This window comes from Hypanus sabinus, chromosome 17 (assembly GCF_030144855.1).
Source record: "Hypanus sabinus isolate sHypSab1 chromosome 17, sHypSab1.hap1, whole genome shotgun sequence".
Taxonomy (NCBI): domain Eukaryota; kingdom Metazoa; phylum Chordata; class Chondrichthyes; order Myliobatiformes; family Dasyatidae; genus Hypanus; species Hypanus sabinus.
Window position 1 is genome coordinate 36,120,881 of NC_082722.1, and position 27,995 is coordinate 36,148,875.

Here is a 27,995-nt window from a genome sequence, read left to right on the forward strand (position 1 = left end):
ATCCCTGTCAACTTGCCAATGTAGCTTCCCCTCAATAGACTTGCCTAGAAGGAGCTCAGAGCATCTTCAGTGACAACATTTGGAAATCAAAGAGCATTGCAGAATGCAGCTGAATACCCAAGGATTTGACTAACCCTTGTTCCTGAGGCCTCTGACACTAAGACTGGCACCTGAGGCTAGAGAGGATATCTTGAAACTGTAATCGGTTCCAAGCTGATCTTCTGGGATCTAAATTGAGATCCAGATCTATATCAGCTGCAGATTGGTGCACGGTGCTGGCAGAGGCAGGACTATAAAATTTTATTGTTGGCCATAAGTCTGTACTCTGCAATAATGATGATGGTACTATTGGCCACAGGCTCCAAGAATGGAAAGGAGCACCAGAAATTTGACAAGTGAAGATTGAACATTGGGACCCAGATTCAACATAATTTTTAAAATTGTTTGAGTTGTAAATGTGGCCCTCCCAAGAAATATCTGAGCTCTACTGCCTTAGGCCTGGACTGCCTGACCAGCTGAATGAAGATTTCCGAGGCGAGTACAAAATCATTTGTAGGTTATAGAAGTCAGTTTATTTCCCACCCTGAGAGAAGATGGTAAAGAGCCATCATTTTCAAATGAGCAGTACTTTTGGTGAAGGGGGTGTCAATGCTGCTGTATAGGCAACCCCAGGATTCCAAGGGTAACCAGGAGGGGAATTTGCAAGTGATCATGTCCCACACTCTTCTCAGTGATTCAGGATGCATGCCTGAAAAGTTCTGTTAGAGTAGGCTTGGTAAATCACTGCAAGAACTGATACACATTTTCTAGACAGTACATGCTGCAGCCAGTGCCAGTGGCAGATTGTACGGTAGTGAGTGGGGTACCAATCCAATGGACTGTCTTGCCCATCGTGGAATTAGATCCTTGAGCATGACTAAGCTGAGAAAGTATCTGTCTATTCTTTTGAAGTTCAGAGCACCTTTGCCAACAGCGTAATCCATTACCATAGAATCAGAATCTACTACTTAATAATTCCATGCTCAGCTGTAATGTATTTATTCACAGTGCCCATCTTTGCAATTAAACTTGGATATGTGCGTTCCTATTTCTCACTTAAAACAGTCTTGCCAGTCAATGAGACTGCTTATTATCTCTGTACCATCTTACCTCCTGTTCAGCCTGTTGCTGAACCAGTCACTAACACGACATTCACCAACTTCAAAGTTTAGCCAATCAACCTCTGCAAATAAAAAATAGTATTATTTACTGCTAATATGCTTTAGAATATTTAGTCCAAGCTCACCAGACATAACCTACCATTTACAAACCTATGTTCATTCTCTCTGATCAGCTGAAAAATTTCAAGTTCTTCAGTCACTTTAATGTTTACTATAGCATCTGGCAATTTCACAACATTAGATCTGGCCATTTCCTCTCTTGCTTTTTGTGAGAGGCAAGCAAGATGAACAATTTTCCAATCTAAAAAAACTGGGCACGATTCAAAAGAAAATAAAATGTACTGGAAATACTCAACAAGCTTTGCCGGGGAGAAATACAAATCAGGAGAATTCAAGATGGTTAAAGTTCAACAATTTGTAACATTCCTGCTGTAAAGTGCTGGGATGGACAACCTAAATACAAGTTGGTGAGCCACTAACGTCACAACAGGTGAACTTGACATATGATGTTTTTGAACTCCCAAAAACTACTACAAAAAATTTGTTTGTTCTTCCCACTGCTATCTCAACCCCAACAGGGCCATTGCTTCTGCCAATGCTGCTGATTAATTTATTAGTGCAACTCAATATCCCCAGCTTCAAAATATATAATTCCAAGATTTACTTTTTTAATCCTCATGGGCCATTCTCAAAGTGTCAAAATGATTAACATATCTGCAAAATATATGCACGCTTCAACATGGACTTCATAGGACACACAAACTAACTTTACATATCCCATGAATCAAGTGCTAGATATCTAGGAAGAAAATCTCACTTAGCTTTACAAGATTTATGGACAACACAGCACACATCACTTGCTTATTTATTTTTCAGAATCCAGCCCCTAGAGTCTATATCTTCCAAGCATTCAATGCAAATCAGAAACTGGCTACAGTTATCCAAAATTTATTTTCAAGAAAACAACATTCCTGACAGTTAATTTAGAATTTCAATGCACAGTTATTGCTGCCATGAACTTGAATTAAGTAGAAGTACAATTAGCAATGCAATAGGAGACAGCAAATAGATTCAACACTGTGCAGGTCTGCATGCATAACCTAATTTTGAGATTTAAAAAAAGTGTGTAGAATGCAATAGTACCTGTTGAAACTAAAGTTGTCAAATAAAGTGAAAAGTGAGAATATTACTGGAGAATTATTCAGCAAAATGTTGGCTTTAAAATGCTTAAATTTTGTACCAAACAAGAAAAAGTTTTCAATGAAAAAATAAACATTTGACTAAAATAGTGACATTAAATTACAGTACTGAGAGGCAAATGTTTACAGGTACCCAATCACACAAGAACCAGTGAAAGAGAAATAAATATGATTGTAATTTACCCAGGTTGATCATCTCTCTTCAGGAGTGTATGAAAACTATCAGTGGATCTTAGTCAAATCAGGGACGGTATTTTCACAACAACAAAAAATCCTGTACTGAGGCAAAACGGTAACTGATTTCTTGGCACATGAAGGAAAAGGTTTCTAAAAGTCAATCAAAAGTCTCACAACATATATTGTAATATTTTCTTCTGGTTGGAAATAGGAGGGCAGAGATGTGAGATGGCAATAATTACCATAAACTATAAATGGGTCTAAATGATTCCAACTCTTTTCCTCAACTCTATTTCAATGGCTCTTATGAATAAAATGTTAGGGAACATCTCAAAATTAAACAGCAAGACACTTCTGAGCATTATATTTGCACATAACAGAACTAACCATATGAGAAGACGTGGTCAGTATAAACCAAACATTTCACCATGTACTGTAATATTAGAATTGAAATGTGAAATGAGGTCCGAAATGTTATGTGAAGTGGCAACACAAGAAAAATAGTATCATATATGGAAAGATCTACACAAATATCAATACTAACACTGACTTAAAACTAGCTCACTAAACAAACCAACAAAACTGGTGCATATTGTTTACATGGTAAGGTCCAGGCTAAAGAGAAACTTTTATTTATACATTTCAAAATCTCTTGCATATATGAAATCCAGGGAATTACTTTGATGTGACTAGTTTGTCTTGATGAAATTGGTCAAAGAGAAACATTCGAAAGACACAAGGACACTAATATACCAAATTATTTTCAGACACTGATCAAAAAAGGCAGACTTAAAAATGAGCCCAAACACTACAAGGTGAGGTCTAGAAGAGAATAAGAAATCTTACAGATTAGGTCCTATTTACAGAAAATTGAGCAAATTAGTTCATTGCCACTGTCAAAGCTAATCCTCTCCTGAGAGTTTAGCCTCCCTACACTATGTTACCAGTCATAATTACATGAAGCACACAATGGGAATTTCTAAATCATTAAATAATGCAGGATTTTACTCTGACAGTCCCACACACATAGATGATGAATTGCCATAACTCTTGAAATTACACACAAGCGTGAAAGCAAACTTCAGTAGAAATATGAGGACTAGAACGCCTGTAAGTTATGCCTCAACGAATGCAATCTGATAATAACGCATGTGACACATAAAACACTTCTACGTGCACACAAATTTCTTCTTGTGTCCCAAAATTATATCAACGTTCAGGTGTGAATTGTTGCAATCTTAAAACACTGGGCACATTTTCACGTCCTGGCCATTCGACGCCTCCTTGAACGGATAAGCAGCTGGCGGCGCGACACCAGTGACTCAGTGGAGCGCTGCTGTACAATGGAGCCCTGACTCATCCGGTCAGAGCAAGCACATCCTCTTCCCTCCCTTGCCTTATCTTCCCCTCCCCCTCCCTCTCTCTCTCAAAACCACCTCCCCCTCCCTTTTAAACGACCGCACATTAAGCGGGCCCCAGTGGCTTCCCCTCCCTCCTTCCATCCATTTCCCGTTTGTCTTCCCTGGCTGGCTCCCCGTTGGCTTTGCCAGTCCAGCCCGAACCGCACGCACGTGTTTCCACGTCGCTACTTTCCGAGCACAATGTAACGGCGCGCGGACGGGAACCCGGCGCTGACAGGACGGCGCGCGGACGGGAACCCGGCGCTGACAGGACGGCGCGCGGACGGGAACCCGGCGCTGACAGGACGGCGCGCGGACGGGAACCCGGCGCTGACAGGACGGCGCGCGGACGGGAACCCGGCGCTGACAGGACGGCGCGCGGACGGGAACCCGGCGCTGACAGGACGGCGCGCGGACGGGAACCCGGCGCTGACAGGACGGCGCGCGGACGGGAACCCGGCGCTGACAGGACGGCGCGCGGACGGGAACCCGGCGCTGACAGGACGGCGCGCGGACGGGAACCCGGCGCTGACAGGACGGCGCGCGGACGGGAACCCGGCGCTGACAGGACGGCGCGAGGACGGGAAACCCGGCGCTGACAGGACGGCGCGAGGACGGGAACCCGGCGCTGACAGGACGGCGCGAGGACGGGAAACCCGGCGCTGACAGGACGGCGCGAGGACGGGAAACCCGGCGCTGACAGGACGGCGCGAGGACGGGAAACCCGGCGCTGACAGGACGGCGCGAGGACGGGAAACCCGGCGCTGACAGGACGGCGCGAGGACGGGAACCCGGCGCTGACAGGACGGCGCGAGGACGGGAACCCGGCGCTGACAGGACGTCTCGGCGGTTCCACGGCGAACGCGCAAACAGTGAGCTGCGCCATTGGCCTTTCGCTACATGGGAACAGCCCGGAGGAGGCAGCAAAAAAAAGGGCTGTCAGCTTTCACAGGTTGCGGGCAATAGAAGTTACATTTCACTTATCCGGAGTGGCCCACTCCCACATTAACTCTAATCCCTAAAAATATAAACAACACTTAAATCACGACAGGTAAAAAAAGAAACACCCCACACTGGGATCTCGTTTCTGCTGGTTGTTGGAAGCTGAACTTACCAGAGGAAAGGCCGGCTCTAAAGGAAGTATTTATGAAGAATGATTATTTGCGAAGTTTAGTACGGAGTCGACCTCAGCGCTCCGACTAACGTGATACATTTCATTTGCATATTTCTTTTTTGTTTTCTGATTGGACACTGGCTGCTTTCGGGGTCAGTGCCGACACGGCTGCTTTATTAGAATTAGTTGTTGTATTTGCTTGGGGGGTTTGGCACCGCGGGTGTCCCCGCTGCTCGGAGGGGCAAAATTTCGGGAGAGAATTTGGGGAAAAGCCCGGCGCAACCTTCCCAGACGATCATGGCCGTCCCGCGGCGAGACCAATCCGGGGCGACTTTACTCGGAGAGCGGCGGGGGGAGAGCCGAGCCGAGAGTCCCGGAGTCGCTGATAGGCCGAGCAGGGGCGGGGCGGGAGGTGAACGGAGAAGCACGAACGCGGCTCGGGGGGTGACAGGCAGCCTGGCTCCGGAGCTCGCTGCACGTCAATCAAGCCCGGCCAGAGGTCAGCGCACAGACTCGCGGCTGCCACCGAGGGCTGAGTGCCTCGCAAATGGCCCGGATAAATATTAGCCTTCAGCAGATAAGGAGGACTTAGTCAAGGTATCACGCAAGTTCATTTCCACGGAACAATTAGAAGACTTCGGCGTCAATTCTGAAATAAAAGCTGGCTTCGTGGACATACAACTGGTCTTTTTCCTCTAAAACGTTTTAAACCCGCGTTCTTTTAAAAGAATAATTAACTCAGGCCCCGGTGGGTTTTTTTTTCCTTTTTGTGTGCACGCAGTTTTAACTTGTTCGTTTGCCAAGGAAACATTGAAAATGCATAACGAACGTTCTTTAGGAGTACTGATACACTATATGATTTCAGATCGGAGCCACGAATACTGATACTGCTCTGAGATCGCAAATGGGAGGTGATTGGAATCGGAAAGGGCTCCTTGTGGAGGAAGGAAAAATAAACAGGGTTATAACTCCGAATCGATAGTAAGAGCAGCCCTGACAGACGTAAAGGTGAAGACTGGCAGGTAATAGGATCAAGCTTGTTTGTGACGCTGCCCTTCGGCTGAGTCGTTTCAACTTGAACCTTCGCCGTTAAAATCATTCACAGTTGAATGACATTCAATATGGAAGTGCAGATGTGAAGAATGGTGATTGGGGTGAGGTTGAAGTGAACTGGTTGCATCTGTAGAATGGCAGACCAACATGATTCACTACCTGGAGAAGCTGAAAGGGAAGAAAACTGATATTTTCTATTCCCACATTGCACTCAAAACTACCCAAAAACTACAGCACTTCATAAGTGAATAAGAAAGTCCTTATATATGAAACAAAAACATGTCTATAACTTAAACATCATAAATTATTACAGGGTAATGATTAGGCTATTGGGCCCCTATTCTAATGCCCAAGACTAAAAGCTTCATCCCATGTTATAGCTACAATGCTAACTAACACAAACCCAACTAATTCTTGTAAAAATTGACCTGATTCATTATTGCCCTTTAGGAAAGGAAATTTCTCTTTACTCTATTTAGGTACAAGGTCAACTCCAGACCCACAGTTAACACAGAAGTGTTAACTTCCATGTTAACACCGCCCCCCCCCCCCCCCACCCCACCTACCACAGGAATGCTTCCACCTCTGTCCATCCAGCTCAGGGCTGCTTCCTATTATCAGTTACCCAGTGCTCCCATGTGCAGTGTCACCCTAAGCACACTTCACATCCAGCAATGATTTTTTTTTAAATTCTGAAATACCAACTCAGCTGAATCTGATCGAAGACCAAAGACTTAAGTTCTTTCAAAGCCAACCACTCTCTGCACCGACACACACAGCTAGTTCCTGCCAGACTTGGGGATTTACCATATGAGGACAGATTGAGTAGACCAGCCCTGGAATCTCCAGAGTTTAGAAAAATGAGAGGGAATTGCAGCAAAGCTCACAAATTTCTAACAGGCTCTAAAGTTAAGGCTGGATGCCTGCAGAAACTTTTCCCTGGCTGAGGAATCCAGAACCAGGAGTTCCAGAGAAAGCTGTAGGTCACTGAGCACTGAGGAAAGGAGACAATTAGAAAATAGTAAATCTTAAATTTTTGGTGCTCAGTTATTGAGTTAATTCAAAATAGAGATCGATCAATTTCTGCATGTTAAAGGACTCAAGCCATATGAGGATAGTGGGGAAATTTCACTGATGTTGAAGATCAGTCTTGACTTTGATGAAACATAGAGCGGGCTTGGATGGCTGGCTGCCCTGCTTCTGTCTCTGCGAATGTTCTTGTGTCAGGTAGTCAGACTAAAACAAACAATTCACTGGTATCAAAGTGCAATATACCAGGCTGCTCTGCCTTCTCGAGGACAAGTGGAAACATTGTCATGCATGCTGGTTTTGCCTGTTGCACCCATATTGTGAATGTATCAACAAAATACAGAAGTCAAGTTGAGCAGACAATTTTCCTTTCAATTGAGTTCAGTGAATGTGCTGATGTGAGTGATTGAGACTGACTTTGTGTTCACAAGTTATATGTAACGTCCCTCACTCTGTATTTTGCTGTATAAATTGCCATGCCTTCAACCAGGAGAAATTGCTCCAGTTTGATTCGTCTGAAATTTAAATGGATTATATACTGAATGCATTTGAGTTTGTTTGCTGAACAAATCAAATGGCTATCCCATGTAAAAATCATTGGCTGAGAGTTAGGAATAGGCACCCTGAAATACGAATAAGTTAGAGGTTGGTTAGCAAAAATGAGACAACAAATTAATTCAGTTCAGTGTTGAATTAGTCCCTTGTGTCATATACAACAAAATTAAAATTTAAGCTGCTTGATTGATTCATCTTGAAACTTTTATTCCAGTCTCTTGATTAAAAAAAACAAATTAAAATAAATGATATCAAAAAAGTCAAGTGGGATTTTTGACTTGTTATTAGAGAATATTTTTTTTTAAATTCTAGATGCCCTTAAGATAGAATAGAAAGATACTAACCATCTAAAAAGTTACGCAGAAACGCTGGTGTAGGTCAGCAAAATAAATATGGAAGCATGAGGAATGTCAGAGTATACCTCTAGGGATTATGATCTCGTAACCGAGACAAAACTACAAGGAAGGTGTAATGTAAATAGGTTTAAGATGTGATTTTTGTGCTCACCAATTCAAATTTGCCCCAACAAGCCATAAAACGAACCATTGTGTTAAGTTTTATAATATTCTGGTACTCTTGGAAAAAAATCAGTAACACACAATTCCCTGAAGCAGTCTCACAAATCTAAATTCATCAGAGGAATGGACAAGGGAGCTCCCTACGCGACGCGACTCCCTTGTCCATTCGTCCCTCCCATCCCTTCCCACCGATCTCCCTCCTGGCACTTATCCTTGTAAGGGGAACAAGTACTACACCTGTCCTTACACTTCCTCCCTCACCACCATTCAGGGCCCCAGCCAGTCCTTCCAGGTGAGGTGACACTTCACCTGTGAGTCTGCTGGGGTGATATACTGTGTCCGGTGCTCCCAGTGTGGACTTCTATATATTGGTGAGACCCGACACAGACTGGGAGACCATTTCGCTGAATACCTACGCTCTGTCCGCCAGAGAAAGCAGGATCTCCCAGTGGCCACACGTTTTAATTCTACGTCTCATTTCCATTCCGATATGTCAATCCATGGCCTCCTCTACTGTCGAGATGAAGCCACACTCAGGTTGGAGGAACAACACCTTATATTCCGTCTGGGTAGCCTCCAACCTGATGGTGTGAACATTGATTTCTTTGACTTCCATTAAAGGAGCATTCTCTGCAGGCAGTCAACTTTGTTCCAGGCTTCTTAACATCAGGGCAAATCATTGACTTTAATTCCATTTTCCTACACCATTCTTTTCAATGATTCAAATAGAGTCTTTAAATCCATCAATCTCAGTCTTGAATGGGTGTATCAACTGAGCTTCCTCAACCTGTTCAATTAGAGAATTCTAAAACATCATAAGCTTCAGGATGAAAAAAATCTCCATGTCTAAGTCCTTTTGACAAACTCAAGTTTAAGTTCAGTTTATCATCATTCAACCATTCACATGTATAACTGCCGAACGAAACAGTGTTCCTCTGGACCAAGGTGCATAGCACAGTACAAATAACTCACACACACACAACATATAAAGTAGTATTACCACAAGGTACAGGAGCAGAATTAGGCCATTTGGCCCATCATCCAATTTTCCTCTCAGCCCCAGTCTCCTGCCTTCAGCCTGTAGCTCTTCATTTGCTGACCAATCAAGAACCTATCAACCTCTGGCTTAAATATACATAAAGGCTTGGCCTCCACAGCTGCCTGTGTTGAAGAGTTCCACAGATTCACCACCCACCGGCCAAAGAAATTCCTCCTCATCTCCATTCTAAAAGGACATCCCTCTATTCTGATGCTATGTCCTCTAGTCTTGGACTCTCCCACCATAGGAAACATCCTCTCCACATCCAATCTATCAAGGGCTTTCACCATCCCATAGGTTTCAATGAGGTCACCCCTCATTCTTCTGAATTTTAGTTAATACAGACCCAGAGACATCAAAAGCTCTCCAATTTCAGCACATCCATTCTAAGTTAAACCTGCTCACAATACTCCAAGTGAGGCCTCACCAGTTCTTTATAACGTCTCAACATTACATTGTTGCTTTTATATTCTAGTTAACTTTTGTATTTGCCTTCCCTGCCATAGACTCTACCTGCAAATTAACCTTTAGGGAATCCTGTACAAAGGCTCCCAGGTCCCTTCACACCTCCATTTTTTGTATTTTCTCTCCATTTAGAAAATAGTTAACCCTTTCATTTCTTCTAGCAAAATACATGACCATACACTTCCCCCATAAGTCCCATAACAGATCCCTATGGAACACCACTTGTCACCTCCATGCAGAATACAAACCATCTACAAACACCCTTTGCCTTCTGTGGGCAAGCTAATTCGGGATCCACAAAGCAATGTCTCCTTGGATCCCATCCTTCCTTACTTTCTGAAGGAGCCTTGCCACAATTGCCAAGGTCTTTTTCTCTGGTGAATATTGAAACAAAGTATTCACTAAGTACCTCCGCTACCTTCTCCGACTCCATGCACCTGTTTCCACTATTGCACCTGATTGATCCTATGTTCACATGGCTCATCCTGTTGCTCTTCACATACTTGTAGGATGCCTTGGGATTTTCCTAATCCTGCTCATCAAGGCCTTCTCATGGGCCCTTCTGGCTCTCCTAAGCTGCTTCCTAGAAACCTTGTAATTTTCTAGAGCTCTAACAGTACCTAGTTTCTCAAATCTTGGATGTCGGCATGAACATCTAACTCACTGACCTCCGTTGATACCCCTGCCCCCCCACCCTTACCCCCATCCCTATCTATTATTTCAGTCTGGTTCTCTTTCTCTCTCTCCCCCCCCCCCCCAGCCCTACCTTTCTTTCTCTTTTATTTCCCATAATTCTCCACCTTCCCCCTTGCCCATTTCCCTCCAGCCTATCACTTCCCAGCTCTCTACTTTATCCCTCCCCCCACTTCTTATCCCCCCCCCAACCATCCCATGTTACTTCACTCCTGATGAAGGGTTTTGGCCTGAAAAATTGTTATTATCTCCTCCCATAGATGCTGTCTGGCCTGCTGAGTTCTGCCAGCATTTCGTGTTTTTTATTTCTTGAATCTTTCGTAAGCTTTTATTTTCTTCTTAACTAGATTTTCTACATGCTCTATACACCATGCTTCCTTAACTCTACCATCCTTCCCCTCCCTCAATGGACCATACCTAAGCAGAACTCCATTCAAATATTCCCTGAACATTTGCCACATTTTTGCCGTGCATTTCCCTGAGAACATCTGCTCCCAAATTCCTGCCTGATAGCATCATATTTCCCCATACCCCAGTTAAATGTTTTCCCTCTCCAGTGCTATGGTGAAGGAGATAGAGTGGTGGTCACTACCTCTAAAATGCTCTCCCGCTGAGAGATCTGACACCTGACCAGGTTCATTTCCCAATACCAGATCAAGTACAGCCTCTCCTCTAGTTGGCTTACCTACATATTGTGTCAGGAAACATTCCCGAACACACCTAACAAACTCCACCCCATTAAAAGCCCCTTGTGCTAAAGAGATGCCAATCAATATTAGGAAAGTTAAAATCTCCCATCACAACAACCCTACTATTATTGCACCATTCCCGAATCTGCCTCCCTATCTGCTCCTCGATATCCCTGTTACTACTGGGGGGTGGGGAGGGGGTCTATGAAAAACACCCAGTAGAGTTATTGCTCCTTTCCCGTTTCTGACTTGTAATTCCTATACACAGTGGTGATACAGCTGGTTAGGACACTCTCATTGATGCTCCTGTAAAACTGGTTAGAATGGTGTGAGGGTGAGCCTTGCTCTCCCTAGGAAATAGAGACACTGTTGTGCTGTCTTGACCAAAGGGAGGTGTTGAGAGACCGAGTGGGATTATCCATTATATGCACTCCCAGAAACTTGGTGCTCCTAACTCTCTCCACAGAGGAGCTGTTTAAATGCAGTGATGAGTGGTCACCCTGCACCCTCCTAAAGTTCACAATCATCTCTTTGGTCTTGTCCATACTGAGACTCAAGGTGTTGTGCTCACACCATCCTACCAGCCACTACACCTCCTCTCTGTACACCAACTCATCACTGTTGATGGCGAGGCCAACTACTGTTGCAACATCAGCGAACCTGATGATTTAGTTTGAACTGGGTCTAGCAGTGCAGTCATACGTCAGCGGAAGGCTGAGTGTGCAGACCTTGCGTGGGTGGGCAGTGGTGCTCAGTGTGATTGAACTAGAAATGTTGCTGCCAACACAGACTGACTGACCTTTTTGTCAAGACGTCCCAGATCATGTTAAATAGAGAAGTTGAAACTCTTATCCTGAAAAAAAAATGCCACCTGTTCTAGTTCCTCCTTCCAAGCATAGCTGTCTCTCAGCATCTAGCTGTCAAGGTCTCTTAGGGTACTTCAGGTTTCAAAGCCATCGTGTCTCTAATCCCTACTCAAAAGGCAGTTTACTCTTCCTGCGAAAATATGTGGTGGACCTTCACTGCATGCCACCTATGATCTAAGATATAGACTGAAGGGCAAATAACTGCAGACAGGACCATATATGGCCCCATTGATGCAAGGCATATTCAAGTCCTTGCAAAAGTGGCTGACATATCTTTTACCTTTGTAGTTGCTCACTGCATTGAAAAGTTGACTTTGTGCTACATGTAGGGGAATCCTTTTGAATGCCAATATTTATTAATTTCTTAAAATGTAAAAATATTCTATTTCCTTGTTCCTCTGAGCAAAATAACTGTACCTCATATTTCCCCACGTATTCCATCAACCACCTTTATTGACTGTTCATTCAGTCTGCGTTCCCCTCTTTCCAGAGGCCTCTATGCAGTTTTCTTTCAACCAAATGCTGTATAATCAGCAATCTTGGATACAGTATATTAAATTTAATCAAGATCATTAATATGGACTTTAAAAACTGAGGCCCAATGTTAAATCTTGTTGCACACCACCGGTAATAACTTGCCTTTGAAACTAAACTGTTTATTCCTCCTTTTACTCTGTTCAATAGGCAATAATCTACAATTACCAATACATTCCCACTCATCCCAGGAGCACCTTGTGGGTGGCACCTGATCATAACATTTTTGGAAATCCAAGCTTATTACCTTCATTGGTTGTCTTTTACCTACTCTGATGGATGACTTTTCATATTTTTCAAGCATGATTCCGCTTTCATTAAACCATATTTCTTCTGCATAATCAAATTATTATTCACCAATCACACTATTATTGTTTCCTTAATAATAGATTCCAGGATATTCCTGATAATTGACATCAGGTGAGCTAGTCTGTAGTTTTCTCTCCCTCCTATTTGAACAATAATGTTGTAACTGATAGGTTCTAATCCATTGGGACCACTCTTGAATCTGGTGATTTCTAGAAGAACACACTAAGTTGGTGATTTCAGGTAACTTCTGTGTTTTCTCCCTCCCTCCAATTCACCTCCCACTTTTAGCCTCTTTCTCATAATCTCCCCTTGCCTCCAGCACCCTCCTATCAACAAAATATGTCCCCTCCCCACCCACTACCCACGCCCCCCACCCGGTTCCATGTGGCTACCTCCCAGAATCAGAATCAAAATCATGAGTAGTGAAATTTGTTAACTTAGCAGCAGCAGTTTAATGCAAAAGGAAAAGAAATAATAATAAAAATAAAAAGTAAATCAATTACATTATGCATATATTGAGTAGATTAAAAATTGTGCAAAAACAGAAATATTATACAGTAAAAAAGTGAGGTAGTGTTAAAGGATTCAATTTCTATTTAGGAATCGGATGACAGAGGGGAAAAAGCTGTCCTTGAATCGCTGAGTGTGTGCCTTTGAGTTTCTGCACCTCCTACCTGATGGTTACAGTGAGAAAAGGGCATGACCTGGGTGCTGGATGTCCTTAATAATGGACATTGCCTTTCTGAGACACAGCTACCAAAAGATGTCCTGGGTACATTGTAGGCTAGTACCCAAGATGGAGCTGATTAGATTTACAATCCTCTGCAGCTTCTTTCGGTCCTGTGCAGTAGCCCCTCCATACCAGACATTGAAGCAGCCTGTCAGAATGCACTCCACATTACATCTATAGAAGTTTTTGAGTGGATTTGTTGACATACCAAATCTCTTCAAACTCTGAATAAAGTATAGCCACTGTCTTGCCTTCTTTATAACTGCATCAAAATGTTGGGACTGGGTGAGATCTTGACACCCAGGAACTTAAAGCCCTCTATGAGGATTGGTATGTGTTCCTTCGTCTTACCCTTCCTGAAGTCCACAATCAGCTCTTTTGTCTTACTGACATTGAGTGCCAGGTTGTTGCTGCAACGCCGCTCTACTAGTTGGCATATCTTTCTCCTGCATGCCCTCTCATTACCATCTGAGATTCTACCAACAATAATTGTATCATCAGCAAATTTATACATAGTATTTGAGCTATGCCTAACCACACAGTCATGTGTATATAGAGAGTAGAGCTGTGGACTAAGCACACACCCCTGAGGTGCACCAGTGTTGATCGTCAGCGAGGAGGAGATGTTAGCACCATTCCACACAAATTCTGGTCTTCCAGTTAAGAAGTCGAGGATCCAATTGCAGAGGGAGGTACAGAGGCCCAGGTTCTGCAACTTCTCAATCAGGATTGTGGGAATGATGGTATTAAATGCTGAGCTATAGTCGATGAACTGCATCCTGACGTAGGTGCTTGTGTCGTCCAGGTGGTCTAAAACCGTGTGGAGAGCCATTGAGATTGCACCTGCCATTGACCTATTGTGGGGATAGGCAAGTTGCAATGGGTCCAGGTATTTGCTGAGGCAAGAGTTCAGTCTAGTTATATCCAACCTCTCAAAGCATTTCATCACTGTCATGTGAGTGCTACTGGGCGATAGTCATTAAGGCAGCTCACGTTATTCATCGTAGGCACTGGTATAATTGTTGCCTTTTTGAATCAGTGAGAGGTTGAAAATGTCCTTGAATACTCCCACCAGTTGGTTGGCGCAGGTTTTCGGAGCCTCACCATGTACACCATCGGGACCTTCTGCCTTTTCAAGGGTTCACTCTCTTTCAAGACAGCCTAACATCAGCCTCTGATATGAGCTTTGCATGCATATGTTTCTATCAAAGTCACTAGAAAACTATCAGAAACAAGAACTGTGGCTAGAATTGTTCCCATACTAAACTGAATAAACTAAGACTTGCATTTCAGATTCAGTTTATTGTCATTTAGAAACCACAAATGCAATGCAGTTAAAAAATGAGACAACATTCCTCCAGAATGATATCACAAAAACACATGACAAAACAGACTACACCAGAAAATCCACGTAACGTTTGGCAATCCCCAATCCAGAGTCCGGAGAGGCTGCTGCGTATTAATATCAAGCTACCATCTTAGCACATTCCCCGGGAAGGAGCTCCAATCCCACCAGACAAAACAAGACCAAAAACTAAAGCTACAAGACCTGCACAAAACCACACAGTTACAACATATAGTTACAACAGTGCAGACAATACCATAATTGATAAAAAACAGATCATGAGCACAGTAAAAATAGTCCAAAGATGTTAAAAGACTATAAGTTCAAAAGAAACCACCACACAGTTTCCACAAGTCTTCAGGGTCCCGATAGACTCGTTATCCCACACAGGCAGCAGAAGGGAATACCCCCGCTGTGGACTTCCATGGTGCCGCCTGACTCAGCCTCATGGATGCAGCACACAATGAAAGCTCCGTTGAACCCAGCCTTGCAGACACAGCGCACAGTGAAAGTGCTCTGACCGCAGCGGACTCCGAGTCCATCGAACGCCCAAGCCTCCAGCCATCCTCTCTGGCACAGCTTCACCGAGCACCATCCTCTGCCAAGTGTATTAAGACGCCCCCACCAACGACCATTGGCAACGCAACCCCGAGGACTGGGGGCCTGTTCTTCCCAGCAGAGAACTGGACCTCACAGCAGCAGCAGCAACGAAGAAGGTCTTCCTGGAGATTTCCAGATGTTCCTCCGTGCTCCCACATCCATTTTTCATCTGATTATGATTACGCACTGCATCCCGCTTCACAAATAACAGATAATCAGCTCCAGAGCGGCTGCTGCAAGCTGTGTCGCACCACCATCTTGTGTGGTATCTTTCACATTCTTGGATCATTGCTAAACATTTTAAATCCAATGAAGTACTTATGAAGTGTGTTCATTATCATTACACAACAAAGGTAGTAACTAAACTGCAGACAGCAAGTTCCCATAAACAGTAATAAGATAAAGACCAGATTATCAGCTTATATAATGTTGATAGGTGAATTGCTATTGGCCACGACAACAGGATCTACTTCCTTGGTTTTCATCAAAATAACGTGGTGGGATTTTCACAGCTCCTTCTCCACATTATTTTATGGGCAGTCTAGGGATTTGCCCAAGGGCAAGAGTGTTATAGACCAAAGCAAGGCAATGACCTTGCTCTTTTGGAAAACTAATAGTGACATTTCTGTCGTTGAAAACTATCACCTTATCTCCATCCTGCCTTTACTCACCAAGTTTCTTGAATATATTGTTACCACTCACATGTAAGCTCATGAGCCACGCAGGTTGGAGAGGTTGGAAGCAAGAAATAATTCTACTGACTCCCCACCCTACATCAATAGATCCACTTCCCAAATCCATGCCTACAAATTTGTTTTCCCATATTAAGATATTTCTTAAAACCCATCCCTTTTAATCACACCTGCTTTTTCCTTCTTAGATCTAGTGTCCGTTTTCTTGATTGTAAAATGCCCCCAGTGTGTTTTCACTGTTGCAGATGCTATATACTGTAATGCAAACTCTTGTTGTTGTATGGTTGAGAGATGTAATTTTACTTCAGCGCCATGCTAACATAAAGAAAGTAATTTACAGGTCTCATGCAATCAACAAACATTAGATCAATTACTATCTCCTGTCTTACCAACTTTTCATATCGATTGTAATATCATTCAATTAAACATTAGATTACATTTTATAGTTCAATAATCACACTCTTAATAGCTATAGTAAACAGAGCAGCATATTGAAAATATAAATTTAGCCATTACCTATTACTTTTCCATGTAACTATTTAAATAATTCATTTGACCATGAATGTACATTTGTAATTCACCTTCATTATAGGATTCTTTAATGTATTAGTCAAGTGTCATTGTAAGGACGGACAGCAGGCTCCACCTTCAATCTGGACAGATATAATTTCAAGATCCTGCTTTTTAAAAAAAATTTTTCAGGGGCTAAAATTTACTTAGCTCTAAGTTAAAACAGGTAAACTCAGTGCAAGCTTAGGAATCAGCAGATTTCTTTTTCATTTTTGTACCTTGCTCAATTCTGGCAATATTGACTCACTGGACAACAATTTTTTTCAGAAGTATTGCTTCCTCAGAATTCTTTCTTGTTTATGATAGTCTGCTTGAAGATGAACACAAATATAATTTCAGAATACTTGTATCACGTACGAATTTGGAGAAACAACAAATTAACTTTTATTGAATATAATCTGTTTAATTGCATAATGGTGCTGATGCTTTGAATAGTTCAACTAAGTTAAAAATATTTTGTTAATGATTTTCATTTGTACTCGGTGTCCGAGGCTTCTCGCTTAAGTGTCCAACAATAATTCACCAGCATTGATGGATTCCAGTTGCCTTGGTATCTTTGATCTATGACCGCAATGTCCTGGTGAAACCTTTCACCATGCTCATCACTAACAGCACCAAGATTTGCAGGGAAGAAGTCTAAATGGGAATGCAGAAAATGAAACTTTAGTGACATGTTGCATTTCAAGGTTTTATATGCCTGAAGCATGCTTTCAACCAGCTGCATGTAGTTTGGTGCTCTGTAGATGCCGAGAAAAATTTCAACAACTTCCTTGAATGCCTTCCATGTGGTTTTCTCCGGTCCCACTAGAAATTCTTCAAATTGCTTGTCATTGATGATCTGTTTGATTTGTGGACCAACAAAAATGCTTTCCTAAATCTTGGCATCTGTTATTCTGGGAAGCATCTCTCTCAAATATCAAAATACTTCATAGAAATTTTTGTGCTTGGTGATAGCAGATTCCATCCTTATAGTCCTGAACCCAATAATTATTACTAAAACCTGTCCTGCCATGCAGCAGCCGTGCTGCCTAAGCATGCCCAAGCATGCCTGGACAAGATAGGAAACTTTCCTGCTTACGTTGTAGGCAACATTTTAATTGACTTGATTTATGAATTGAAATAATAAACATAAGTTTATTAAAAATGGTGCATGGTAGGGAAATTTCATGGTGATTTTCATGATCAATAGCCTAAAATATTGAGGAAGCAAAATCTTTGTTGTCCAGTGTAATTTCAGTCCTTTCATATAATGTCCACGATCTCTCTGAGAGGACAAGCAGGTACTTCAGGATAGCTACACAAGCTGTGTCAGATAGGGCAAGACAATAGGAAAATTAGCATTTTTGGTGAGAATCCTCAATGATATATTTTATTGATGGGTGATCTGCATCTTTGATAGTGAATTACAAACATTTCTCTCATTTTCCTGGCTGCTGGAACATGCTAAACTTTGCTAAAGTTTTGGTGTTGCAAATTTTATTTTATTCAGATATTCATCGATTCCTTCTGTCTACTATCTGTCCTTAATTTCTTGTATTATTTTCTTTTGTTTTAAGCCGATATCACTTTGGTTCTTTAATTAACCTTCTACTTCCCACTTGGAGTGGAAGGTGTTACAGCAAAGAATGTTTGTGTGTGTGTGCCCGCATGCTTGTTTTAGTTTGATCACCTCTTGCTACAGCTGGAAAATTTTAGAAGTATCTCAAATTTTAAGCTGCAATGAGTGGGGAGGACAAAAGGAAAGGAGTGTGATAGGATGAATTCTAGAAGTTGAATTACACAAGTAGTGTGTTGTCAGTGGAAAGAGAATAATAAGGTTATGTGTGGAGGTAGTGGAAATAACAGGACACAAATTAAATACCCAGCAAGGGAAAATGCTGAATGCTGGAAGTGTGAAATACAAGGCTAAAAATATTGATTATCTGAAATGGCTGAAATCAGCTTTGAGTCCTGAAGGCTATAAGGTGTCATATCAGAAGATAAGATGCTGTTCTTTGAGATTACATTATTCTTAATTGGAACAGTGTAGAACAAAGATGTAGAGATCAGAGTCAAAGTGAGATGTGCAATTAAGATGAAAGGCAACTGGAAAATCAGGATCACCTTTAGAAATTGAAGAGAGGCTTCTAAATGCAGAGAAGACCATGTCATAAATTCCAAATCTAAAACTGAAAGCATTTCATGAGTACTTGGACTCTGACAGTTTTAGTATTAATTTGCTTATAAATGGGAAATAATGTTTGTAAAATATTTTACAATAGTTCCAGTAAAGCCCTGAGTTCTGAATCATTTGTTGTTCTTTGAATATCTAAATAATGGTTTCTCTGCTTTCTGGTGAAGTAACATTAGCATGTTGCCAGTTTTCAACATAGCCCTAATGGTTTTTGTAACTTCATTTGCAAATAACTTCACTTCATCCTTTAGATGCTAGGATCAAAAATATATTTGTGTAGATGATGACATATTAATTGAAATAATTTTCCTAAACCCCTTCACAGCAGTGCAGATGTACAGTACAATGTAATGCAAGCAGATGATTCATAAATATTGTGAGAACCAATGATGCATGCAGTTCATTAGCCTTATTTTATCATGCATCATAATAATGAATTTTTTCACTGATGACTTGTAATTCTATTTTACTTCACTTCAAATGATCTGAAGGTTTATTGCAAGGCATGGAATGGCATGCACTGTCAAAGGTACTCTGAAAGCCGTCTCTTGCCTTGGAGTAGTAGAGCAGTAAAATAACCAATGCCCTCAACATCTGCCCAGAGATTTCCATTCAGCCTTCAATAAAGTTCTGAGTGCCAGAATTTATTGTGAAGCTTCAGGGAGTAATGGTTATCCCTGCCATCCAACTTCTGTTTCTTAATCAGTTATAAAAAGCAATTAATTATTTACAGTATGTTGAATATGCTGCAGGACACAACTGACTCATCATGCATGTATACTTGTTATTGGTGTAGAGAGTTGATTATATTAGAAGGTAAGATTAGAAAGATTAGCTTTATTTGTCACATGTACGTCGAAACATCAGTGAAATGCATAGTTTGCATCAAAGACCAACAGAGTCCGAGAATGTGCTGGGAGCTGACTGAAAATGTCGACATGCTTCCTGCACCAACATAGCGTGCCCAGGCAACTTACTAACCCTAACCTCCACGTCATCGGAACATGGGAGAAAACCAGAGCACCCGGAAAAAACATACACAGTCTCAGGGAGAACATACAAACTCCTTACAGACAGTGGCAGGATTTGAACAGTGATTGTTGGTGCTGTAATGCACAATACTAACCTCTATCCTACCATACTGTATCTTATATGGGAAGTCCTTCAGATTCTTTGCCTGTAAGGAAATGATAAACAACTGAGGTATAAAGCAGGGGCTGTATTGCCCAAAGATCATATCATGATAACTGAACAAGGTGCCTTGCCTTGTAAAAATAAGACACTTTTCTAAGAAGACCACTTCAAAAATAGTAGTGTTTATTAGGAAAAAAATGAGATTGAGAGTTTCATGAAATGAGTTTCATTTGAGACTGGCCTTCATTCCTTGATCCCATTTTAGAATATCAACATGGAAACAGGTTCAAAACACAAGGCAATTTCAAAAGTATATGTTTTCAGTTGTCAAATAATTATAAGTAATTAATTTATTTCAGGGTTTGTGTTAGACACTGTGCTTTGGGAATTGAATAAAGAACACATTATTTGATCAGTAATGGATATTTTTGTATTTGTCCTCATTCCCAAATCAGCATGTAGTCTTACGTTGTTTTCTTAAACACATAGATCCACCCTTCACATATAAACGAGCATTTCATTCACTTCATTTAAAAAGGAAACATTACCTTAGAATTTCACCTTCATACTCTTACAGTCACTGTGTTTTATCCTTTGTGAATTTCTAAATGTTTATACCAGAATAAACCTTATTAGTTCAGAATCAGTATCAGGTTCAATATCACTGGCATATGTCAAGAAATGTGTTGTTTTATAGCAGCAGTGCATTGAAATAAATAGTAATGAAAAATCTACAAATTATAATAAATAAATTATATATATATATAAATAAATCATTATATAATTAAATTAAATTAAATAAGTAATGGAAAAAGAGAGGGGAAACATACTGAGGCAGTGATCATGGGTTCATTGTCCATTCGGAAATCTGACGGCAGAGGAGAAGAAGCTGCTCCTGAAATGCTGAGTGTGTGTCTTCAGGCTCCTGTACCTTCTTCATGGTAACAATGCAAAGAAGGCATATTCTGGGTGATGGGGGTCATTAATGATGGATGCCATCTTTTTGAGGCGTCCTCGATGCTGGGGAGGCTTGTGCCCACAATGGAGCTCGTTGAACTTACAACTTCCTGCAGCTTTTCCTGAACCTGTGCAGTGGTTCCTCCATATCAGACAGTGATGCTGCTGGTTGGAACGCTTTCCATGGTACATCTATAGAAATTTGTGAGTGTAATAGGTGTGGAATAGTTCAAGAAGGTGACATCACTTGATGTAAAATTCCTAAAGGGTTTGTGTACCTATAACAGAAGTAGCTTACTATAACTTTTAGCCCACCTAAAAAGCCACTTAAAAGTTGCAGAAAATAACAAAAATAATATACTGAATGAAACAGCTTCTTCATTAGACTAGTGTTTTTTTAGGCATTGACTTTCCATATATAACAGCAAACAGATCAAGTAACTTTCTGAAGAACAGTCCTAGACCTGAACTGTCAACTCTGTTTCCCTTTACACAACTGTTACCTAACCCACTGAGTTTTTTCTAAATTTTCTGTTATTAATACAGAACAAACAAAACAGAATAAATAATCAGCTAAATAATAATGGATCTAAAATCTAATATATGGTCAAATAATAAGCCACAATAATACAGAATTAAAGAGGCGTAAATGTGAAAAGAAAATCAAACTTATTAGACTCTGTGTGTATTTTTCAAACATGTAAAACGCTTGCATAAAAGGGCATTGGAAATGCAGTTATTTAAAATAACAGAAGGATAAATTATAAGGGTAAGGGAATTCCCTGCCAAAAATATGTGAAACTGCATTAAAGTGAGATATTTTTGGAAGTCCCATATGTATTGCCCTATGCTCGAGGAAACAAGAACATGATTTGTTCTTTAGACCACCTTTCATATCCACAGTGTACAACACTCAAACCAAACCAAAAACCATTTTTGACATGAACTCCTAAATGAAACAGAATGGTTTTGTACTGATGCCTTAACCAATTCTAATGACTGATAGTTTGCTGAGCTGTGTGAAAAGATATTCTCCCATATTTAATAATTTCTCCAGAGCTTGTGCAATATATTCATAAATTAATTACTTCAGAATTGAAGTTGTTGAGGCTGAGAATGCTATGAATCAAAATACTCTAAAAATTAAAAATTACCAGACCTGATTAAACTATACTTTTAAATCTATTCAATTACAGAATGCAAACATCACTTGTAATGCCATCATAAAATGCATGTTTCCAAATGTTCCTGACCAAAGGAGATAATTAAGGTCATTTTGGTGGCTCTAGAGTCTCATGTAGGCCAGGACAGATTTAAGGTTAACAGATCTCCTTCCTAAAGGACACGAGTGGGATTGCAATCTGGGTAGTTTTGATTTTTCTGAAACCAATTTTTTAAAAACTCAGTCTTTATTTAAGTCCTTGAATTTAAATTCCCCAGCTGCCATTGGATCCATAATCCATTTACTTGGAGATGTAGTGGTAAAGATACTCAATTAACAACTGCTAGTTGATTAACCTAATCACTATGCCACCAAATAAATGGTCGCCACATATTATACATATTATACAAAAGAAATCTATGCCACTTTAAATCTAGGCCAATTTAAGATGGTTTCTGTTTTATGATACCCTAATGAAAGCAGACCTTATGTAATTCTTGCATTAGATTGCACCTTACCTTGGTACATGTGGCAACAATAAGCCAATAATAAAGTAAAAATAACAAATTTCACATGTGAATAAAGATTGCCATTCATCCTCACTAAAGAAACTACTAATTCTAAGATACAGATTTTTGGTTTATAATGAATGATTCATTGCATCTTAGAAAGTAAATCATCAAGAAAAAAATCGGTGGTAATGTCTATCATTATATTGCTCTAATATATGATTGCATCTAATGTTAATATTCAATCCGGTTTGCAGCAAGAAAAGTGCACAATTTGCTGACATGGTTTGAATGGTTTTACCTGGTTTTTATATTGAAACAAGTGATCAAAGGATTTGAGCAATTCCCAACACTCATCAGCAACTGTATGTTCAGTTATCTCTCTACTTAGCAACCATGGAATGACACACACCACAAGGCAGCAACTCCGCAGCAACACGTTCTATAGCTACCATGGGGAACATGGAGAGAGGAGTTATCAGAATCACAAGCAGGTTTATTATCACTGACATACAGTATGTCATGAAGTTTGTTGTTTTGTAGCAGCAATACATAAACAATTACTATAAACCGCAATAAGTAGTATATTTAAAAAGTAGTGCGGTAGATAGAGAAATAAAGAGGGAGATCGTTCCCACAGTCACTCAAAGGGATAGCTAATAGAGAGTCATAGTCAGAAACAGGGCCTTCAACTCAATTGATCCAAGTCAATCAAGATGCTTCATCCAAGTTAGTCCCATTTGACAGTGGTTCGCCTATTACCTTCTGAAGTTTAGAATCTAAACCTATCCAATCCATGCTGCTGTCCGAAGGTCTTTTAAAAGTTGTTATTGTTGCTGCCTCTACCACACGCTCTGGTAGCTGATTCCACATTGATACTAGCCATTGTGTAAAACACGTTGCCCCTCAAGTAATTGCAAGATTGCCTTCATTATATCTCTGCTAACAGATCTTGCTCTAGAATGGGCAACTGCTGTATGGTCCCAGTAATCTCCAATTTGCAGTGATCTAAAGATGTTCACAGACACACTAAAGCAGGTTTTTGGCCACCCAGTGAGCAGCTGGGAGGCAGCGAGGTGGCTGCTAGATCTGCTCAAGGGGTTGGATCTGTTGCAGACTTTCCAATAGAATTTTTGTCTCTGACAGCTGAAGGCAAGTGGAATGCAGAAGCAATCCTCACAGCCTTTCACCCTGGCCTCTCTGAAGAAGTGAAGGACGAATTCGATGGAGGAGCTCTTAACCATAGCTATTTGGATTGACAACTGTGTTCATGAGAGGAGGAGAGAATGCCATGCTTCCCATTGCAGTCCAAGTCTATCGTCACTGAGATCACCACCTCTTGTGCTTCCCGTTCTAGTCAACAGCCAGAAAACAAACTGATGCATTGAGGATGAACTCAACAGATGCCGGAGGAGAGGGAGGGATGCATGAGAGAGAGGCATTGCCTTTACTGTGGCCACCTGTATCTCCTGTCCTGAGCTAGCAGAAAAAGCCAAAAGCTTGGCTGGGGTGTGGGAGGACTTTAACGAGCAGAGGGCTCCTGTTTGCCATCCCCACTTAGAACGATCCCAATGAGAAGACCACCGCGTTTGACGCAATTATGGACTCAGGTGCAGCTGATAACTTCCTTGACATCGAATTGGCACAGAAAATGTGCATTCCCTTTGAGAACTGTCCGTCAACATGGAAGGTTCAATCTATAGATGGCAAGCCCATTGGCTCTGGAGTAATCAAGTACAGTACAAAGCCTTTTCGTTTGACTATAGGGAAAACCCACTTTGAGGCCATTTCTCTGTATCTTCTTGACTCCTCCTGAAACTCTCTGATTCTTGGCTATCCCTGGCTGCAGCTTCATGGCCCACAGTTCTCCCAGCCCACTGGATCTCTTCGTCGGAGCCCTGCATGTCTGAATTCCTGCACCTCTCCTGCGTCCCCAGTGGTTATGGCGAAGAAGTAGCTTGAAGAGTGAGACCCTGTGACTCTCTTGACTACTCATTAGACATTGTGCATTTGTCTCCTGAATATTGTGATCTGAGAGGAGTGCTCTCTCTGGTACTGCTCCCCCTGGAGGTCTCTCTTTACCCCAGAAACCTTGGCCATGGAAGGATATATACAGGACACTCTACAGACTGGTTTAATTCACACTTTCACCTCACTGGCCAATGATAGCTTGTTCTTTGTTTCCAAGAAATACTGTGGCCTTTATCCCTGCTTTGACTATCAAGGTCTCAGTAAAATCACCATTAAGAACCATTATCTTCTCCCACTGATGTTGTCTACATTTGAGCTTCCACAGAAAGCCACCATTTTCACAAAGCCTGATCTGTGCAGTGCCTACAGTTTGATGCACACCAGAGAAGGTGACGAATAGAAGTCAGCCTCTAGCATTCCCAGTAGCTGCTGGGAATATCCCACCATGCCACTTGGAATGGTAAACACCCCTGCAGTTTTTCAGGCCTTCGTAAATTATGTTCTTCCAGAGATGTTGAACCGTTATGTTTTTGTGTATCTAGATAATATACTAATCTTTTCAAACTCTGTCCAAGAGCACATTCAGCATGTTTGGCAGAATCTTTAGAAATTATGTGAAAATCTCCTCTTTGTGAAGCTTGAAAAAAGAGAGTTCCATTCTTCCAGGTCTCCTTCCTAGGTAAAATCGTCTCTCCAGAAAGCAGAGAGATGGATTTTGTTACCAGCCTGCATCATCACAAGGTAACACTATTATTCTGGTGGTGGCAAACAATTTTTTTTAAAGCGGCCACTTCATTGCCCTGCCTAAACTTCCATCCACCAAAGAATCTGCTGATACTTTGCTACAGAATGTTTTCAGGATTCATGACATTCCAGTTGATACTACGTCTGATCTTGAACCCCCTCCCACCCCCAGTTCATGTCCCTGTATTGAGAGTCAGAAGGCCTTCCAGTCTCTGTTTGGCTCTTCTATCAATCTCTTTTCAGGTGTCCACCCCGAAGTCCAATGGTCAGACGGAATGGGCAATCAGGAGCTTGAGAAATACCTCTGCTGCTTTGTGTCCTTCCAGATATCCTTCTGGAGCCCATTCTCAAACTGGGTAGACCTGGCACATAACACTCTGCAGAGGTTATCCTGACTTGAGTGCCACTTCGGGTTTCATCTGCCACTTTTCTCCAGTCAGGAAACAGAGGTTGGGGTTCCAACTGCAGAGAAGTTTGTTGCTCAGTACAGGAGGACCTCGGCAGCCCAGAAGTGCATCTCAACCCATCACTGCTTTACACACTGTCGTTACACATCTAGAGAAGAAGGATACTGTTCTTGGACTGCAGTTCAGCATTAATCACCATAATTCCATCCAGGCTCGACAGGAAGCTCAGAGACCTTGATCTTGACCCTGCCTTGTGCAGCTGGATCCTGGACTTCCCGCCAGATCACCAGCAGGTGGTAAGAATGGGCTCCCTCACCTCCACCCCTCTGACTCTCAACACAGGAGCCCCTCAGGGCTGTGTACTAAGTCCCCTCCTTTACTCTCTGTATACTTATGACCGTGTTGCCACCCACAGCTCTAATCTGCTAATTAAATTTGCTGACGGCACTACATTGATTGGCCTAATCTCAAACAATAACGAGATGGCCTACAGGGAATAAATCATCTCTGATGCAGTGGTGTCAAGCAAACAACCTCTCCCCCAATGTCGCAAAAACAAAGGAGCTGGTTGTGGATTACAGGAGGAATGGAAATGGGCTAACCCCTACTGACATCAATGGATCTGGGGTTGAGAGGGTGAACAGCTTTAAGTTCCTTGGCATCCACACCACCAAGGACCTCATGTGGTCTGTACATACTGCTGTGTGGTGAAAAAAGCACAACAGCGCCTCTTTCATCTCAGACGGTTGAGGAAGTTTGGTATGGGCCCCCAAATCCTAAGAATTTTCTACAAGGCCACAATAGAGAGCATCCTGGTTGGCTGCATCACTGCCTGGTATGGGAATGGTATCTCCCTTAATCGCAGGATTAAGCAGAGAGTGATGCGGACAGCCCAGTGCATTTGTAGTTGTGAACTTCCCATGATTCAGAACATCTACAAAGACAGGTGTGAGAAAAGGGCCCAAAGGATCACTGGGGACATGAGTCACCCCAACCACAATCTATTCCAGCTGTTACCATCCAGGAAACGGTACTGCAGTGTAAAAGCCAGGACCAACAGGCTCTGGGACAGCTTCTTCCACCAGGCCATCAGACTGATTAACTCCCGCTGATTTGAGTATGTCCTATGTTACATTGACTGTTCTATTTATTATAAATTATTATAAATTACTATGATTACACATTGCACATTTAGACAGACGTAACGTAAAGATTTTTACTCCTCGTGTATGTGAAGGGTGTAAGAATAAGAAATAAAGTCAATTCACTAGATGCAAGCCAGTAGGAGATTTGTCCATCCCTTTAGGGCAGGACAGAGGGCTTGGTTCTCAGCTAAGAACTGACTTTTGTGAGATGAGGCCAGAAAATTGGCTCAAATTTTTTGTTGGGCCATTTAAGATCATTAGATGGATCAACCCTGTCACATACCAGCCGTCTCTGTCTAGATCTATGAGAGTGTCCCACTTTTCATGTCTCCCATTTGAAACCACTGGTAACCTTTCCTCTGTCTCCTCCAGTTCCCATCCAGCCCCCTCACATTGTAGGTGGTGCTCTCGCTTATATGCTGAGGTGGTCACAGCCTCCACTACCTTGTCAACTGGGAGAGATATGGTCCAGTGGAGTGTACCCAGGTGCTAGCATAACAGATCTTAGACCCAGACCTGATCCTGACCTTCCACCACCACCATCCTGATTGTACTGGGACATAAGGAGCCAGCTATAGAAAGGGGGGACTGTCACACCTTGAACTGGCCAATAGAAGAACACAGAGATGACAAAGCCAACCCCTTCCTGCTCACCTGCCTATGAGGCTGATTATTAATTCATTGTCATCACCTGTGCCTTGTTTGTAGCTCTATACAGAATATGAGGGGTGATTGATATGTTCGTGGCCTAAGGTAGAAGGAGTCAATTTTAGAAAACTTAGCAGATTTATTTTTCAACATAGTCCCCTCCTACATTTACACACTTAGTCAAGCAGTCGTGGAGCATACGGATCTTGGACCTCCAGAAATTCTCCACAGTGGGGGGGGGGGGGGTGATTGATAAGTTCATGGCCCAAAGTAGAAGGAGATGAGTTATACAGCTTTCGTTACATATACATGCAGTTCAACTTTTTGAGTGATTATGCAGAAGGTTTGAAGTTAATAACATCAGTTAATAACTCATCACAGGTTACTGATAAATTCATGGCCTAAGGT

General features: G+C 41.8%; 2 protein-coding genes across 15 annotated transcripts in view; one reads left to right on the forward strand and one right to left on the reverse strand.

The window, feature by feature from the left end:
- Positions 1–5,816, reverse strand: part of chd9 (chromodomain helicase DNA binding protein 9) — a 269,727-nt gene extending 263,911 nt beyond the window's left edge. For 5 of the 9 annotated variants that reach the window (XM_059992849.1, XM_059992851.1, XM_059992844.1 and 2 more), the window contains exon 1: positions 5,051–5,814. The gene's annotated coding sequence lies outside the window, so the exon portion shown is untranslated. Of the gene's footprint in view, positions 1–1,149; positions 1,203–5,050 lie in introns of those variants that run through there. The other 4 variants (XM_059992857.1, XM_059992852.1, XM_059992850.1 and 1 more) reach the window with 3 other exon arrangements.
- The window catches only part of LOC132406825 (uncharacterized protein K02A2.6-like), a 70,570-nt gene continuing 48,237 nt past the window's right edge, over positions 5,663–27,995 (forward strand). For 5 of the 6 annotated variants that reach the window (XR_009516257.1, XR_009516258.1, XR_009516256.1 and 2 more), the window contains exon 1: positions 5,938–6,072. The gene's annotated coding sequence lies outside the window, so the exon portion shown is untranslated. Of the gene's footprint in view, positions 5,799–5,915; positions 6,073–27,995 lie in introns of those variants that run through there. The other variant, XR_009516259.1, reaches the window with a different exon arrangement.